General features: G+C 48.2%; 1 protein-coding gene across 1 annotated transcript in view; it reads left to right on the top strand.

Moving 5' to 3' along the window:
- Window positions 1-8,633: 8,633 nt before the first annotated feature.
- LDB2 (LIM domain binding 2) overlaps window positions 8,634-18,360 on the top strand; it is a 420,599-nt gene continuing 410,872 nt past the window's right edge. Inside the window, exon 1 of the mRNA XM_074992531.1 lies at window positions 8,634-8,672. The gene's annotated coding sequence lies outside the window, so the exon portion shown is untranslated. The remainder of the gene's footprint in view (window positions 8,673-18,360) is intronic.

Here is an 18,360-nt window from a genome sequence, read left to right as displayed (position 1 = left end):
CCCTAGGGAATGGATATTGTAATCGCATCCACTGTTGGCATAAAACCAATACATTCAATGGACTCACCAATATGAGGGTAGTAAGGTATATGGCATAGGAGACATTGCTTGAAACACACTGTTCATCAATGTTATTTTTCCAACCAGTTTTAAAAATCACTGGAGGCATCGAAGACTTAATAAAGCAACATACAAGAAAATCCTTGCACAAAATTACCCAACAACATAATTGATTTTAACATAAATGTTGACAGCGATCTGTGCACCCCCCCCGCAACTCATCCCTCTGTCTCTGACTGGGCAAGAACGTTTTAGACATCAGGAATGGAGTATTTCCTAATTGGGAGAGAACTGATACCACCAAGCAGACCTGGTGAAATGTGGGAGAAATGTTGCTTGAAATAATGACCACAAATCCAATGTAATGAATAACCTCCTTTGGCAAAGTACATGAGAGCAGAACTCTCATTGACATCTCAGGTTAACAGAATTATGGATAAATTCTATTAAGTCTGGCAATAGCAGGATGCGGAGGGCAACGAGAATAACCGTTACCCTTACTAGAAAAGATGAGAGGAGATCTAGAGCAAGATTTTGAGCTGTGCCTCTAAGAGATTTAATATAGATCCTGCAGTCCAAGGGAAAAGTCACCAGTGTAGGCTCTAAGCCACTTCTATGCTCTCCTGATTCCTGACCTAGGTTGTTCTGGAAATTGGAGTGGTTGCTGGTGTAATTTAGGCTTCCCAGTGCTATGCAGGTTACAATAGCTCCCATATGCTACCCAATGAAGCATAATGCTGCTCATTGCAGTGTGCTCCCCAAGGCACACATGTGCATTCATGCCCAGCCTTGACCTGCACATGTGTTACAAGCGGGTCCTCAGAAAGCAGCCTTGTAGCTGTCTATTGCCGTGCCTGTGCCAACAAAATTCTCCTTTGGCTGCATATGGGACGTTCAGGGTCCCTTTAGGCCACTCCACACTATTACATGGCATAGACTGAAACACAGGTGTGGATCTTACCCATAAAAATCCAGCCCCACTGAAGTCAATGGGAGTTTTGCTATTGACTTCCGCAGTGGGACCATAATGTCACTTATAAAGTATAATCTTAGTGAAAAAGAGGCAGGAGAGTGTAATAAAATGAAAATGTAATAAATAAATAAATAAACATAATAAAATAAAATAACATGGCCAGCCAAAACTGTGGGCACCTGATTTGCCCATTAGTGCAGTCCCGTAGAGCCCAGGCTTCTATGCTGTGGCTTTTAGTGAATTGCCATACAAAAAATAAGAGACAGATATAACACAGCTTGATTTTTAAGTTTTATGTGGAGTTTGCTTGCTAGGAACATGTGGATCTATCTCATCGTATCAGTTCCCTGTATTTGCAGGAGCCTTGGGCGTTGGCACACCTCCATCCCCCATAATCTCTGCCTGTGGCACACAGTAGTTGAATCTCCTGAGGGCTGTAATAATTTGGGATAAACCAAGTTACTGGGCTCAATTCAGGCATCAGTGTGTGGACTTTGATGGCTTGTGGTGTGTATGCAATCAAATCAAATCAAAGTGTGCTTTGACTTATAAACTAGGTACCTTTGATCTGGTCGGTGATATTTTTTCTCATTTTTCTGGCCAATAATTGCATTCTAATTATCTAGGTAGGAGTTCCTCACTGCACAATTCGAAATGAATTTCTCTTCCTATTCCCTAGAATTGTCATGCCCATGTCCAGAAGCACCCCAGAATTAACTGTATACCTTTTTGTTACATCTCTATGGCTACGTCTACACGTGAAGCCTACATCGAAGTAGCCTATTTCGATGTGGCGACATCGAAATAGGCTATTTCGATGAATAACGTCTACACGTCCTCCAGGGCTGGCAACGTCGATGTTCAACATCGACGTTGCGCAGCACCACATCGCAATAGGCGCTGCGAGGGAACGTCTACACGCCACAGTAGCACACATCGAAATAAGGGTGCCAGGCACAGCTGCAGACAGGGTCACAGGGCGGACTCAACAGCCAGCCGCTCCCTTAAAGGGCCCCTCCCAGACACACTTGCACTAAACAGCACAAGATCCACAGAGCCGACAACGAGTTGCAGACCCTGTGCATGCAGCATGAATCCCCCGCTGCAGGAGCAGCAGCCAGAAGCCCTGGGCTAAGGGCTGCTGCACACGGTGACCATAGAGCCCCACACAGGCTGGAGAGGCAGCGTCTCTCAACCCCCCAGCTGATGGCTGCCATGGAGGACCCCACAATTTCGACGTTGCGGGATGCGGATCGTCTACACGGTCCCTACTTCGACGTTGAACGTCGAAGTAGGGCGCTATTCCGATCCCCTCATGAGGTTAGCGACTTCGACGTCTCGCTGCCTAACGTCGAAGTTAACTTCGAAATAGCGCCCGACGCGTGTAGCCGCGACGGGCGCTATTTCGAAGTTAGTGCCGCTACTTCGAAGTAGCGTGCACGTGTAGACGCAGCTACAGTGTACAAAACCAGGGGACAAAGTTTCGAAAGACTTTTGAATGTGTGTTTGTTTGAAAATGTAAACAGACTAAAGAAAGAATGGGGAGAAAATGTACTCCTGCCCACCCCCGAGGCACCTTTCTTTAATAAGTATCCTAGATGTATGAAATAAATATTCTTGGATTGGAAAATAGCCTAACTGACCCTTTCTTAAAGTGTACTTCATGCTGGTGTAATAGTGACTAGTACTTTAAGAAAAGTATTAGGAAAAGTCATGTACAGATACAGCTACTGACCTGAGGAAGAGCTGTGTGAACAGAGGTGGATGCAGATTTAATGGGAACATGGGCAAAAAGAATCTTAGGACCCCTCACACTTGGGGTGCCAGGGACACAAAAGCTGTTTCCTAGGAGAGCCTGCACCCTTTTTAATACAGATCACGTAGCCTCAGGCAGGAGTGGAACAGCAGCAGTTGGAGCTGCACTTTGTGGCGGAGGAGCTCATAACATGATCGGCTCCCTTGCTTCAAAGCACAGCCCTTGCTGGTAAGGTTACCAGCGTGGTCATATTTAAACACTGGACACTCCAGCAGGAGTGCCTGAGGCACCCCTGCCCCATTTCATTCCACAAGACCCCCTCCCCAACCACATCGCCTGAGGCCTCACCCCTCATCTACTCCTCTTCTCCCTTTTCTCCCCTCACTGCTTTTCTCCTCTCACACCCCTGGCTGGGTTGCGGGGGACTCACCCTGGGAGCTCAGGCCTCTCTGTGGCGCCTTGAGCCCTCCACCTGGCCTGTGGGGGGGGGGCTTGGGGGCAGGGAGACAGAATAGGAGCTGCTGTTGAGCCCCTTGGCTCCCCTCAACAAGGGCAGGTAGAGGGTCTGGGACTCCCTGTAGTGGCCAGGGCTCCCTGGCAGCTCTGACCATGGCAGCTCTGACCACGTAGTTCTAGCTCTCGTGGGCCTCCCACTCCTGCACAGGTTTCCACACTCCTGAAAAGGCCTCCAATTTGTCTGGGACACCTGGGCATAGCCCCAACTTACTCACATCTCAAGGGGGTGCTCAACCCCTGCTCTGCCACAGGCTCCCATCCTGCCTCTTTCCATCTATTCCCCTGCCGCTTCCCAGCCAAGCTCTGCCCCAGGCTCCGCCCACACGCTACCCTGTCATCCCCTCACCACTAACTCCCCTGCCTCTTCCCGCTCCTTCCCATCCGTCCAGCACCCCTGCATGCTGTGGAACAGCTGATTGTGGTAGGCAGGAGGCAGTGGGAGGGTGAGGGTAGGTCCAATTTGTGGAGCTGCTGACAGGTGTGAGGCTGCCAGTGATTCTGAGCACCCACTATTTTTTTCTCTGTGGGTCTCCAGCTCCAGGGCACCCACAGAGTCAGACCTTATGCCCCTGGGATCTTAATTGGGCATAGGGAAAAGGGGCCTGTGGGTTAATCCACCGATCCCAGTGAAGTTCAGAAGTTTGTCCCTTCTACCAACACAAAGTGGTCCAATAAAAGTTATGACCTAACCTATTTTGTCTCTCTCATGCACTGCTGTTGACATGAATGGCCCTCTGTAGAAGAGCATTTCTGTAAACATATCTTCACCTTTATGTCATCTGTGTTTTTGGTGAAATGAACAAAATGTTTCTGCTTCCATTTAGCTGCTGTTGCATCCACCTAATTTTTGTATTATTTGTAGGAAATTAGCAGACGCAGGATGGTTGTGGCATAATTAATATTCATGGCAAATACTTTTGTCAGGGGAATTTGTTGCTCCTGCAATCAGAATGAAACGATAAAGACAAAAGTAGGTTTTCTGCTGATTTTTCTCCCATGCAAACTGTGTCCTTCATTTTTTCTAAATTAATAACTAACCAAAAAACAAATGACAAAAAGATTGTGTCACAGCTATAGTACTGCAGTGTCTAGACAGGTAAATAATGACTACAATAAACCTTTGAAATGTGCAGCTTCAAGTTGCACATAACTCGCTTTAACACAAGTTAAGCACAACTTGAAGTTGCTGTGTAGCTGTCAGCCTGCCTAGGGCAGGTAGGTAGGCGAAGAGCCCCTTTTCCCCGCCTTCCCCCAGCCACGCCATTGAGGGAAGTCAGGCAGAAGCAGCCAGGAAACTGACTAGCCCTGGTGGACTGTTCCGTTCCCGGGTTCCGCAAGTGGAGGGAAGCTGGGAACCAAGTGGCAGCCTGGCTCCTGGCTCTCCTCCACTTGCAGAGCTGGTAAACTGAACAGGGCAGCAGCCCTGGTCAGTTTAATGTACCTCCAAGGAGTGGAGGGGAGCCGGGAGACAGGCTGCCCCTGATTCCCAGCTCCCCTCCACTGGCTGGAGCCAGGAAACTGACCAAGGCTGCTGCCCTGGCAACAGGGATCTGGGAACCAGGCTGCCAACATGGCTGGTCAGTTTCCTGGGTCCTGCAAGTGATGGGGAGAGGGGAGCCAGGATGCGCCCCCCCCCCCCCCCCGATTCCCAGCTCCCTGCCATTCTGGGAGCCAGGAAACTGACCAGCCCTGGTGGGCTGGTCATTTTCCCAGCTCCTGCAAGCCTAGGGGAGCTGGAAATCAGGCGGCAGCCTGGTTCTCATCTCCCTCCTGACTTATGCGAAAATTTCAGTTATGTGGGGATTACAGGAATGCAACCCCCACGTAACTAGCGGATTTGGTGTAGTTAAGTGAAGAGATGGCAAAACCATCTTCTTTCCCTCTTTTCAGCAGTTTTGTTCCTTGTTAATTTACAAAAAAAAAAAAGGGGGGGGGATTTTACCTGGTGTAACATTCACAGTCTGTTTTGAAACAATTAAACAATTTAAGATAAAACACTGGTATCCTTATTTCTTTCTAGAATATTAGTAACAAGTAAAAGTAAACGCAACAGGAATCCAAAAGTTAAGGAGGGTTTGTATGGCATGGTGTCCTCCTGCATGAATTCTCTCTCTCTCTGCCTCTCTCTCTCTGTCTCTTCAGAATTTTAAATAGAAGGCCTGGGTTGGGAATCAATAGTTCAATTAGATTATGTGGTACTTCTCAGATGACTGTTAGCACAGCCAGGAGATTACTTTTGTTGATATTGGGAGATGTGGCTGCTTTGGATTTAAGCTTGTAACAGCACCTTGAGCTAGTATACCTTGTGAGAGACAAAACTATGGTAGAAAATATGCCTAAATTTGCAGTGTTTGTATCATGCATGTTGGATATACAAGGACTGTAACATGCATACTACCACACACGTAGCATTGAACAAAAACTGTTTGCAGAATATGCAAACAATGAAAGGAAGAGTTAGATGCCAATGAAGTAACTTTAAGCATGTGAGTTGTCTCACTTGAGTCAATGAGACTGAGGCTAAGTCTACACTTACTTGGAATATCGATGATTGCTACGCAATTTTAGGTGTGCCAGCTACGTACCAAAAATCTATTTTGCAGCCATCAATATTTGTCTCTGCTCCGCTGCAGAATGCTGACAGGAGTGCTCCTTCCATCAGCATTCCTTAATCCTTGCCGCTCGCAAGGAGTTCTGGGGTTGATGATGACCCCAGAATGCACCACTTCGCACATGCGTGAAACAGCACCCTGGAAGATTGAACCTGAGCATTTGATCTTCCGTGGCAAGTGCAGACCCAGCCAGAGTGCTTTGCTGGAGCAGAGCATTGGTGTTTTAAAGAGAAGCTACTGCAGCTACAGTATATGTTAGCCTGCTAGAAAAGCTATTTTTGAACATAAGAGAAATAAAATTCTTGTGTTGGAGGAAAATATAAACTGATGGTTTGCTTTAAAAAAAGAGTAAATATGTCTCTAACTCTATACAAACAATTCTGCTCAATAATCTTACCAGTTTAGCCAAAAGAGAAAATGTACTGTTGACCTTCTAAAATAAATGTTTGTAAATTCCATTTTCCCCAAAAAATTCAAACAGAATGTTTATTGGTCTATAACATCAACATTCATAAGCATTGCACAAATGTTCTTTGGAGTATTTGTTGGATGCATGCAGCTAAAATGCTTGAGCATGGATGTATTTTGTGGCTGTAAGGTCATTCATATAAATTACATCAGATTTATTAGGCTTTGGTTCACACTTTCCCGTCCCCCCAACCGCCCCATTTCAGTAGAAAAGAGGAATTTCATTATGAAAAGCTTTCATTTTGAAAGGATTATTCTATTAAGAATGTTACATTGGTTTGAGTGGTGATAAGCATCTATTTCTGTACTCTACAATCGGAGTTTTAAAACAGATATTCAGGTGGTCTTTCCGGGAGCTGATAAAACAAGAAATGAACCTGCATTTTTAACATAAAGAGGACTAACCATCTTCATAAAGATGTTATTTCTGGAAACAACCTTTCTATTATAAAAAATCTGTTTGCCGGAAGAGATTAATATTGCAGGCTTCCTTTGGGAAGCTTGGGCATTGCTCATTATAATAATATTTCTGGCTGAGAGGTTTGAAAAGGTTAGTCTTTACTCTTTGACCAGAAAACGTACAGAGACTGTAAAAAATTGCAGTTAGAAAAACTGTATTTTTATTGATCAAACTAAAATTTCTCACTCAAAAGAATTAATTAGAAAGATATAAGGATGGGGTAGTGAAATTCTAAGGACAGTGAACATTAGAGATGAATTTATCTTATTTATCACAACCTTTCTTAAACAACATACTCCATAATAATCCACAGAGAGCTGGTTGATAACATGACCTAGCTCTTTTCCTTGTTTCCAATTGTTTCTTCAGTTATCCCAGGTTCTTCTTTGCAAAGGGATTGGAGGTCTGTAGAAAGAGAACAGATCCTACCTGACTCCATAGGTGGCTTGTGAGCCATAAGAAGGATGGAAAATGAAGCTGAGTTTAGGGAATATAGTTACTAGTGGCATTAGGCTATTAGGTATTACACTGAAACAGGCAAGAATTGCATGATACTTCCTTCCCCAAACTACTTTGATCACATTAAAGAGAGCTAAAGTAGGGGATATGAGAAAGTTGCGGAGGGGAGCTCATAGCAACCAAAATGTCTGCAATTTTCTTTCTGTCTATATTTAAAATAAATATTACTGCAAAGAGAATTACACAATTCTCCCTGTATTTTCCCTTGACACATGGGGTGGACAGAATTCTTCACTTGAAACAAAACAAAACAAAACAACTAGCAGGGGGAAGGAGGGATAGCTCAGTGGTAGACCATTGGCCTTGTAAACCCGGCATTGTGAGCTCAATCTTTGAAGAGGCCTTTTAAGGTTCTGAGGCAGGTTAGATTTAAAAAAAAATCTGTACAAGATAGCGATAGGTCATGCTGTGAGTGCGTGAAACTGGACTTGATGACCTCTCAAGGTCCCTTCCAGTTCTATGACATATATACACACACATGTCAGGGATAAGCATAGCAAATGTATTTAGTTTTCAGTGAATGAGAGAGCAGAGTTCAAAATTAACAAATACAGGTGTAAAAAGGATATGAAGGAATGCTTCCACTGGAGATTGCTGGAATGGAAGAGAAATCTTGGATGTGTGTATCTAAATATAGTTTGTTCCTCTGTGCTTAGATCTGCTGGATATTCAGCTGATACAGTGGTGTTTCACCTGTTATAATCAATTTGGTGATTGTGGGACCAAAAACTATGTTAATGATAAATACAGGAATTGTGATCACTCATGATCAATCATTGTGGGAACACAGAAACCTGCTTTTTTTTTCCACAGAAAGAGAGAGACGTTGTCAGTTTAAACAAACTTGGTGGGGGCCAAGTGAAACTAGAGGGGGAGGGCAGGGCTCAGAGCCAGCAGGCTACTTGCCCTCCAGGTGTGAGTTGTCAGACTGGTTCAGCCTGTTTCTCCCCACTGTTCAGTGATAGAGCTAGAACAGGCTCCATGAGGATTCTCTTTTATTATTTTAAATTTATTCCAGTGGGTGTTGGAGACTTCTTGTGGCTGGACTGTACTTTGGGACAAGAGCTGAAATCATTGACCTTTGCTCGGAGCCACATCTACCACAAGCTAGTGGAAATTGTGAGCAGTTGCCCAGCCGGAAAAGCAGTGCAGCTGGCAGGAGCAGAAGTGCAGCCAGCAGAGCAGCAGTGAGGTTGGTGAGAGCAACAGAGCAGCCAGCAGAAGCAGCACTACAGCAGTGGTGCAATGAGCAGCCAGCCGGGTGGCAGTGGAGAGCAGTGAGCAGGTGGATGGCAAATGACCAGTGGAGTGAGTAAGATGCTGCTTTACCTCCCCTACTCAGAATGGGAGTAACCCTGAACTCTGGGTCTGCCCTGACCAAGGGCAGCAACGGTGAGAGAGAAGCAGATGTAGCATTCAGAGGTGCTGAGAAGTCTCTGCTGCACAGCCTTGGCTGAGAGCCAGCTGGCCTTTAGTTCACATGGTAGAGTGCAGGGTTTTAGACCCTATGCTTGCAGGTTCTCTCCCAGGGGCGGGCAACCTGGGTTTGTCAGTGTTACGCAGTGAAAGGTTGGGCATGTGAAGGGGATATTTGGGTTGATGGCCCTAAGAACCCAAGAGGAAGAGGACATTACCCCACTTACTTGGGGTTGGCCTTTTGCTCATGGCTTTGTTGATGAACTCTGTCACATTTTCCCAAACTAATGCGAAGCTACTTTCCTCTCTTTTATTTAGTTTCTTTTCTACACTCACACTCTATGCTTGCGAGTGGGGAAGCATTGCCTCTCAGAGGACCCCCCGGGGTGGTGCATGAACTTCTTAGGTTACTGGATGGGGGCTCAATGCACTTCTGTTTTGACTGGATGGAGAGGAATCCCTAGAAATTGAACCTGGCACTGGCTTCTGATGGTTCAACTTGGCAGAATGGCTACATAGGTACTTTGGTATATTGTGTAGCACCATGGGTAGGTGTACTGGCCATTTTCAATTACTTGTTCTCTTATTTTGGAAGCCCTGTAATTTCACATCACTGTCACAGTGGGCTGGAGATGGGCGCAGAGATCAGGATCTAAACAACTTCCCCAAAGACTGGAATGTCTTAGTTCAATCAGTCTGTACTTCAGTCACACACTAGCATACAGAGCCAGCAAGAGGCTGTACTGCAAGTGTCCCATATATTGCTTTGATAGATAGGCTATGGCAAGGCTTATTTCGACATCCTGTGGGCTATTTGTATGTAAAAAAGGCTAGCTTTTCTTCTTCTCTTTTTTTTTTAAAGCTGAACATAATAAAAAGCAAGAAACAAAAGAATTATTGGACACATATGCACTCCTACAGGCTTTTCAGGCAAGTTCTTTTGGTTCATCAACCAAATCTAAGTAAGGGAGACAGGCTGCGACCCTTTCTTCAGTGACACACTCCGTCCACTGTCACTCAGTTATTCTCCATTTGGAAAACACCAGGTGAAAACCCATCTATTGTCATTGCTGGCTGTTGTCAGCTTGTGAGAACTTGTCAGAATGCTGAAAAACACCAGAGAGGACAATGCATGTCCCTTTCTTGTTACTCCCTTCACCAAAAACAGTTACAAGGCTGAGGCCAACAGCTGATAACACGTAGACAAAAACTTAAAGAATGGCAGTGGAATTACCAAACTGAGGAACAGGTATATTCATCGTAAATTATGATTTCTGCTTTCTGCCACAAAATCAATGAGTTGTACAAATTGAGGTTATCCCTGTAAATAACATTTTAGGCAATCTAGAAAACATCATGATTTGTTTGCCTGCATATTACATGTACAGAGATTATTAATATCACATCGTATCAAGGCCATAAGTCAAATTAGAGACATTTTTCAAACCTGGGGGAAATAATCTTTTTAAAATATGATGAAAATTAAATTTCAAAATAATCTTAGAGAAATGCATGTCTGAACAGTTACACTTTATTTCAGAAACCTTATACCTATGGCCATTCATTTTTAGTTTTTACTGATTTTTACTGAGTCTCAGAGGGGTAGCCATGTGGGTCTTACCTACAAAAGCTCATTACCTAATACGTAAAATTGTTAGTCTTTAAGGTGCTGCAGTACTGCTTGATTTTTACCCAGTAAGTCCTGGATTTTACAAAATCTATTATTCTGTTTTTACTGATTTTTTTCACCCAAATTTTAGACCACTTAAGTATGTGATTCAATGTATTATACTAGATGTCTTTATGTTAATAATAAATTAATCTACGTGTAAATGTGATGCTGTCTGTTAAAATAGGCAACATAGGGGAAAAAGCAAACACAAGCATGAATGCGTACATACTAATAATGTACAGTTCATTAAATAAACTACAACATTAAACAGCTTTTGCTTTCAGTACTCCTACTTTCACTATATGTTGCTTTCTTTCCTCTCCTGTCACCCCACCAATATTAATTCTGATGTTGACTCAGAAATTGGCGAAGATAATTTTTGCACTCTTTCATCCATTTTTGCAAATGCCTAGGAAATTTTAAACAACTTAAAAACTGAGAACAAAGGGGCCTTACTTATGACATAGAGGGCCTGATCCTGACCAATATCAAGGCCTTCTTGGGAGAGGTTTAGCACACTGCTACATGAAAAAATATGCACATCTCTTATTTGCTTCTGGTATCACACACAATATGCTAAGCACTGCAGAGACACTAAAGAAGGTGCAGTGTTTATACCAAATAATTTAAGACCTCAACAGATGAGACAAACAGATCAGAGATAGTAAAGTGAAGAGTAAATAAAGGTAGTGGGGTTGGTGGTGAGTCACAGTGTCAGTATCAGTGAGGTAGCCGGGTTAGTGTGTATCTTCAAAACGACAAAAAGTCCTGTGACACCTTATAAACTAACAGATATTTTGGAACATAAGCTTTCGTGGGCAAACATAACGTTCACAAATTCAATTATTCACTAGCAGCCACTTCCCCTGGGCTCTGGGTGGGAGCGCCGGCAGCCGCCGCTTACCCTGGAGCCCCAGGCAGGAGCACTGCCAGCCACCGCTTCCCCTGAGGCTCCAGGCAGGAGTGCCGGCAGCTGCCACTTCCCCTGGGGCCCTGGGCATGCCCCCGTATTCATGAGAAATCAACATTCACGAGGGTTCTGAACACGGAACCCTCACGTATGTTGAGACCCTACTGCATATCGATTGATTATCTTCATATACTCTGTCTTCCTATAGTTATATACACCCCTGCAGCTGTTACAGTAGAAGTGAGTCTTCTGCAGAGATTTGAATGTGGAGAAGGTGGTGGACCTATGGACAACCTTAGAAAGGGTGATCCATAGGTGCAAAACCCCAGATTGGGCAGCAAGGGGTTAAGAAATGATTTTTGGACCTAGTCAGTCTCTGCCCAGCATACCTGCAACAAATGCTCCATCTGCTGGAGGAATGAAGACAATTATCTCATTTGGCTGGCAGAGCTGCAGGTGAGCCGACCCACAGCCCACAGCTCCAGCAGCATGGAGCAGAGGAAAGCCTAAACTCTCTGACACAAATGTCCAAAATGGCCCTCCCTAATGGAAACGAGGGCCTACCTCAGAAGCAGTGAGAGAGGGAAGTACCCCTGCCTCCATCCTGACTGTCACCCCTGGACATTGGTAAGCCCTCTTACTTATTTGATTTGGACTTCCTCAATAGGGGAAAGCCCTAGATTAAGGTGTGTGTGTTGGTGGGGGTGGGGGGTTGATAAAAAGAAGTGGCCAGATGTTGCGTGCAGACCACTACAGAGCATCATGGAAGAGAGTATGGAAGTGCTTGTGGGAGAAGTGGGCACACTGGAAACAAGGCTACCATTACCAGAGAAGATGGACATGAGTGGTGCTGTAAGTAGGGAGGAGCAGAGACAGGGAGGATCTTCCAGGACAAGCAACTAAATGTGCATCACCAGTGGAGTGGCATCTTGATCACACAAGGCATGGACTAGCTTAGCAGCTGCATTTTGCATGGGCTGGAGCGGAGTACCACATGTGTCAGGGAGGATGGAGAGATGGGAGTGACAGTAATTATAAGGGGGACATTACCAGAGTTTTAGCTGTAGGAAGAGAAAGAAAAGGACAGACTATAGATATTTTGGTGGAAGAAGCAACAGAAAAGAGCATGAGTTGTGTAGGGCACAAGAGGGAGAAGTCAAAGATGATCATAGGGAGAACAAACATGTTATTGACAGTGACAGAAGAAAGGGAGTGGGCAGGAATTGGGAGGGAAGATCAGTTTTTACTACATTTACTTTTGCTCTTGGTGAGACATCCAGCCAAAAATGTAACAAAGAAAGGCGTGAGACTGGAGAAATGGTAATTCTGACTTGTCTGCAAAACAATGGTTGATAATGTATGTGGCTGGAGAGATGGCCCAAAGAAAGAAGGTAAGCAAGGGAAAAATTGCAAAGCAAAAAGTTGGGTGATTTGGTGGATAGAGCACTGGACTGTAGTGTGATGTTGCACAAGCCACTGTCTCCCTCTCCATCCTGTCTGTTTAGTTGGCAGGCTCTCTGGGGAATGACTGGTCTCTTACAATGTGTGGGTCTGGTGCTTAGCAGGTGTCTGACACCTTTGTCTTGCTGAGACCTTTAAGTGCTGCTCCACTACACATAATCAACAGATGGTGAGGGAGCCAGAGTCACAGCCAAGATATTCCCTTCTGCATTATGGGAGAAAATGGGGAGGCACTGAGAAATGTAGGAGAGTATCCTACGGTAATTTTGATAAGGTTTCAAAATATGTGATAATGTTAAATACAGCGAAGGGATTGGGGCAGAGGATGAGGATGGTCTACAGGTCCTGAGATTCGGCAAAGAAGAGGTCATTAGAAACCATAGAGAGAGCAGGTTTTAGCGGAAAGGAGATGGGCAGAGCAGGACTGGAAGGGATTCCAGCTTACAGTTTGACAAGAGGCCTGGGTATTTCATAGAATCATAGAATATTAGAACTGGAATGGCCCTGAAGAAGTCATGAAGTCCAATCCCCTGCCCTCATACAGGATCAGGCACCGTCTATATCATCCATGGCATATGAAAAACATAGTGATAAATGGAAGAATTCTAGGTTGTGGTGGCTAAAGAGCCAGCTGAGGAGATGGTTACAGTTTGGATAGATTTTTTTCAGAATGGGAAAACCAGCGTGCAAACATTGTCAAGAGGGGCACCTACAGGGCTGAGGGAAGTTGAGGGGTAGAGGGGACGGAGAGTAGGCCTAAAGGTTATCAGAAGACAGAATCTAACAGTGTCAATGGAGCAGATCTAGAAAATAGGCAGCAGAAAAGAAACCTCAGATATGGGTCGAGAATGAGAACCTGTAGAGGGCAAGAAAGGAGGCAGAAGAATAATCTTATTTATGCTAATCATTTCTCTGAAAAAAGCCGACAGGATCTTGTGTGAACAAGAAAAAGGAGAAGATTGGAGAGGGGGAAAAGGGCACTTTGAAGTTGCTTGGGTACTTGGAAGTGCCTGTGGCTACATGGCTTGCTGGCGCTTCAAAGTTAGCAACTTTGAAGTTTGCACGGCAGGAATTAGGCTAACGAGGGTGCTGCATATGCAGCGCAACACCGCATTGCTATTCACTGATGGGGCTTGTTTAAATGCCCCCTTCGAAGGAGGGGGCTAGTGTAGAGAAGCCCCTTGTGACTCCCCTTTTTCAAGTTTATTGGTGGAAAAGCCCCATGACAAAAACACCCCCTGTAAAACCCAAGACAGATGAAGCCCAGTTCTTAATTTGTGCCAGGGCTGAACCCTGGCACCTCTAAGCTTGGCAATTCATAATCTCAGCACCTCTGGGCTTGCTGTACCAGTTATGAAAGTAAAAAGAAATTGCTTGAGTCCTAGCACCTAATTGCATGAGCCCTGGCATCATTCCTTATAAATTAAGCAATGCTCAGCATCCATGGTCATTTTACACAGGACATAGTTTCTGCATTCTTTGGGAGATCCTTTGATTGATGCACATCTGGAGAATATTGTTAAGGGAGACTGAGATGAATGGAATATGGAAATAATTCACATAATCTTTCTGCCTAATATTATAGTACAGGACATTAGTTCTCTAGAAATATCAGATGATACAGTATCACCCATAAAAATCACCCCCCTGTTTTTTTATCTATTTCCAATTTATTAAAAGGAATAGTGACCTTGGCACAGGGCATTTCTTGGAGATTAATGATGAACTGGGGTTAATGGTCCCAATCTGCCCCTTGGATGGGCTGTAAACTCCTCCCAGGCAGTAATTAATCCCCAGAAAATGCCCTCTGCCTCAGTTGTTATTGCTTAAGTATGACACGATTTGTCAAACCTGTAGGAAATTGGTTTCTGAACAGTGATTTGGGGATTTTTAGAGCCTCTGAGCCAGTACTGAGCTCTCCAGAGGAGACAGGTTCGTGGCTAGCATCAGTGTGGTTACTGATACATGACTCTTTAATCGAGCCTCTCCTTTCTCTTCCATGGTACTGACATTTTATGGTTCAACAAGTGTTCAGACAATTTCTCTGTCACTGAATGTCTTGTTTTCCTACCTCCGTCTTGTGATTCCTTTATTGTTTTGTTTAGTGAGGTCTCTTTAAACTCAGTGGGCCAAATTCATCTGTGGTGTAACTACTGTAGTCAACAGAATTAGACTTGGGATGAATTTGCCTCCCTATAGCTGCATCTACACGTGCCAGCTACTTCGAAGTAGCCGCGCCAACTTCGAAATAGCGCCCGCCACGTGTAGACGTGGCGGGCGCTATTTCGAAGTTGAAATCGACGTAAGGCGGCGAGATGTCAAAGTCGCTATCCCCATCAGGAGATGGGAATAGTGCCCTACTTCGATGTTGAACGTCGAAGTAGGGCATGTGTAGCTGATCCGCGTCCTGCAACGTCGAAAGAACGGGGTCCGACATGGCGGCCATCAGCTGAGGGGTTGAGAGACGCTCTCTCCAGCCCCTAAGCTCTATGGTTGCCGCGTGCAGCGGCCCCTTAAAGCTCCCCGCCCCCTGTCTTCATGTGCAGGAAGCTGAGAGAGCATGCAGGCGGCAGCATTGCCACACAGCCAGCCTGCATGCATCTGTACAGCCCCAGGCCACCCCCCCGCTGCAATGGCCATGCACCAGCCCCCCAAGCGCCCCCAGGGCACCCCCCCCCCAAGGGGAGCCAGGGCTCCCAGACAGCCAGCCAGTCTGGGAAGAGGCAGCGGGGCCCCTCCTGGATGGAGGCCGAGATCCGGGACCTGCTGGGGCTCTGGAGTGAGGAAGAGGTGCTCCAGGTAATGGGGAGCAAGAGGCGGAACGCAGATGTGTGTTGCTCAGCTGGCTGAGGGCCTGGCCGCCCGGGGTCACCCTGCCCGCACTCCTGACCACGTCAGGAGTAAGGTTAAGGAGCTGCGGCAGGGTTATGCCCGGGCCCGGGATGTGGCCAGCTGATCTGGGGCCACCCCCGCCACTTGCCCCTTTTACAGGGAGCTCAGGGCCATCCTGGGCCCCCGGTACACCTCCTCCCTGCCGGCCACTCTTGACACCTCGGCCGACGAGCCCCAGCAGGCCCTGGAGGCGGAGTCCGCCCCGGAGGCAAGCCCCGCACCCCAGGGTATCCCCCAGGAGCCCACCCCTGGGACACCGGAGGAGGAGGAGGAGGGGTAATCCTCCTCCAGCAACGGGGAGCTGCAGATTGTCCTACCGTCCTGGAGCTCCAGCAGGACGTCTGCCCAGAGGGTGTCCCCCGACTGTGGGAGCAGACTTTCAGGTATGTACGCCCCCAGTGCACACCCCCGAGGTTGAGGGGCGGGGACAAGAGACATGACCAGGGCCCTCCACATGCCCAGATGACCCTGGCCCCAAGGACAGCAGTGGCATGTCCCTCAGAAGAGTGCATCAGCCCCTGCCCCCCCAGCAGGACAGTGCCATGCCCCATCCCTGGGGATGGGGGGAGCAGAACCTAGGGTCCCCCGGGGAGGAGGGGGTGGGACACCCATCATCATCATCAGCATCTCCCGGGGACGGGGATGGGGAACCAGCAGCAGAGGGGTGGGGGGACAAAGGCCACGGCTCGGGGGCCACACTAATGGCTGTCTCCACTCTTCTTCCCCCCCCCGTGTTCCGCAGCTGCACCATCGGAGGGCCCGGAGAGCGCCGGCGAGGTGTCAGTGGTCCCTGAGAGCCCACCGGGGCCATTCCAGCAGGCCAGCCCCTCGGCGGAGCACCAACCAGCCCCAGGGCGGGGCCGACGGCAGAGCCAACACCATCCGAGGACGGCGACAGACCCCCTGCTGCTGGCGACCCTCCGGTGTCAGCTGGAGGTGTCGGAGCAGCACCTGGGGGTGGAGGAGCAGTGGCTGCAATTGCAGGAGCGGGCGCTGGCCTGGCACCAGGAGGCATGGGGGGCCTTTATGCGCACTTTTGAGCGCACAGCAGACTACCTGGCCCCCCATGCCGCGCCGCCTGCTGCTCTGCCCGCCCTGCCCGCCGCTCCACCCGCTGCTCCAACTGCCGTCCCACCGCCGTCCGCCACCCCAGGGCCTTCCACCGAGGGGGACCTGGGGCCTGCTGACACCCGCAGGCCATACCTGCCGGTTTGCCCAGCCCCCAGCCAGTCTCGGCCAGGGCTGAGGCCGAGGCAAGGGTCGCGCCCTCCAACCCTGGGCGCCGGACAGTAGGGGGTGCGGGGCCCAGGCGTGGCCCCCCTTCCCCTTTGTACATATCCCCCATCATATAATATTTGTGTATATAGTTTGTGTTAGACCCATGTTCTTTTATGGTACCTGCCACCCATGTAAATAGTTCCCCCCTTTTGTTCTTTTATATATGTATATTGTTAGTATTTTAATATAAGAGAATTCACTGTTTTGTTTTGGTTTCAAAAACAACAGCTCCATTTTTATTTGCAAGAAAAGTTGGGGGGGGTGCTCTTGGGTGCTCTGTGGTGTGGGCGTGGGGGCAGGGAGTGTTGTGGAGGATGGGGGGGGTGCAGTGGTGGGCCTGCCAGCATTCAGCCCGCGGCCTGGTCGAAATGGGCCCGCAGGGCCTCCCGGACCCGGATCCCCTTGGGGTCCACCTGGTGACTCAGGGCAGCGGGTGGCTGCATGTCAGCCCTGCCAGCCTCCACAGCCCAGCCCTGAAAGAATGCCTCCCCCTTGCTCTTGACCAGGTTGTGGAGTGCGCTGCACGTGCCCACAATCTGGGGGATGTTGGTGGGGCCTGCATCAAGGCGGGTGAGGAGACACCTCCAGCGCCCTTTGAGGTGGCCAAAAGTGCGCTCAACCACCTGGCGCGCATGGTTCAGGCGCGTGTTGAAGCGCTCCTGGCTGGCTGACAGATGGCCCGTGTAAGGGTGCATGAGCCAGGGCCGGAGGGGGTATGCCGCGTCTGCGACGATGTAGAGGGGCATGGTGGTGTCCCCCACAGGGATCTCCCACTGGGGGATGTAGGTCCCCACCTCCAGCCAGCGGCACAGGCCCAAATTCCTGAACACCCAGGCGTCGTGGGTGCTGCCAGGCCACCCAACATAAATGTCCAGGAAGCGGCCCCGCCTGTCCACCAAGGCCTGGAGGACCACAGAATGGTAGCCCTTCCTGTTCAAGAAGCGTCCTCCACTGTGCTCCGGAGCACGGATGGGGATATGGGTCCCATCCAGAGCCCCAAAGCAATTTGGGAAGCCCAGGCTGGCAAACCCCATGATGGCAGCATCCGGGTCCCCAAGCCGCACGAGCCTGTGGAGGAGCAGGGCATTGATGGCATGGTCGACCTTCAGGGGAAGGATATGGGAGAGCACCAGTGAGGGATGTGCAGGGTGTGTCTGGCCCTTCCCCCGCAGGGCTCCCTCCACCCCCCGGGGCTGCCGTCCACCCCCAGGGCTGCCCTCCCCCCCAGGGCTCCCTCCCCCTCCCCGTGGGTCCTCTTACCTCCATGAGGACAGCCCCGACGGTGGCCTTGCCCACGCCAAACCGCTGCCCCACGGATCGGTAGCTGTCTGGAGTGGCCAGCTTCCAGACAGTGATGCCGACCCGTT

The sequence above is a fragment of the Carettochelys insculpta genome, chromosome 4 (assembly GCF_033958435.1).
Source record: "Carettochelys insculpta isolate YL-2023 chromosome 4, ASM3395843v1, whole genome shotgun sequence".
NCBI classification, from domain to species: Eukaryota; Metazoa; Chordata; order Testudines; family Carettochelyidae; genus Carettochelys; species Carettochelys insculpta.
Note: the sequence above shows the minus strand (reverse complement) of the source record. Positions and strands in the feature narration are given on the sequence as shown.